The sequence below is a fragment of the Mus caroli genome, chromosome 17 (assembly GCF_900094665.2).
Source record: "Mus caroli chromosome 17, CAROLI_EIJ_v1.1, whole genome shotgun sequence".
Classification (NCBI taxonomy): domain Eukaryota; kingdom Metazoa; phylum Chordata; class Mammalia; order Rodentia; family Muridae; genus Mus; species Mus caroli.
The window spans coordinates 19,378,785-19,379,825 of record NC_034586.1 but is presented as its reverse complement, the minus strand read 5'-3'; positions in this window follow the sequence as shown (position 1 = coordinate 19,379,825).

Below are 1,041 nucleotides of genomic sequence, written 5' to 3'. Positions count from 1 at the left end.
TGTAGACCAGGCTGGCCTCGAACTCAGAAATCCGCCTGCCTCTGCCTCCCGAGTGCTGGGATTAAAGGCGTGCGCCACCACGCCCGGCTTGTTTTATTTTTAAATCACAGCGAATGTTTCTTTTTTTAAAATTTAAGTGCCGTTTTTGATGTTCTTTTTTTTTTTTTTTCTATGAATAAGCAAAGACATTGGTGGTTGGGGCAATTTGAATTCTTAATTGGCAGCTCCCAGACTTTCCTTGCTGCCCCTAACTTCCTTGAGAGAAAGGACTGTGCCAGTCAGATCGGCAGCCAAACTGCCCCCACACCAGCTCTGCTTGCCTGTAACACGCGCCAAAAGCCTTAGGACAATCACACAGCGCTCATTGTTTCAGTTTGCGAGGGCATGGCTTCAGCCAGGACAGTTTCTGTTTGCACCAGTCTTTTTGCACAAGCCTGGGAGACCTCTTGGTGATTCTGCAAGCGTCTTCATCCAGGACAGAAAGGGAGGAAGCACATTTCTTGTAATCTAGCAGAGGGACCACTGTGATTAGCGCTAAAGAGGAAATGTTGTGATTGGTGGAAAAGCAAGCATTCATTTGCATGTGAGATGTGCTTTGATTGGTGTAAACCCTCATTTCCTGGCCACGTGGTCAGGTGTTCCAGTTCCTTTGGATCATCCTGCTGCGAAATTTTCTCCTAATGTGGTTTCTCAGCCGGCCGTCAGGCTGAGCTGTAACCATGCAGAGACTGCAGAGCAGCGGTAGGTGCTTCCCCATTGGTGGGAACTGGTGGGTGCTGGGGGCTGCTCTTGACCCCACACACTGCCCTCAGACCCAGAGAGCTATAAAAGCTGCCAAATACCAGCCCTTGATTTTCTCCTTGCCTTCCCATGATTAATATTTGGGTAACATAAAGGAGCCAGTCAGAGACTTCATACCTCCTCGAGGGCTATAGCCAATTAATGGTTGCTGGGGTGGGGAGGTCACGCTCCACACTCATGCAAGCAGCCCTATTAGAACTCAGTGGGCTACAAACCAAAAAAAAAAAAAAAAAAAAAAAA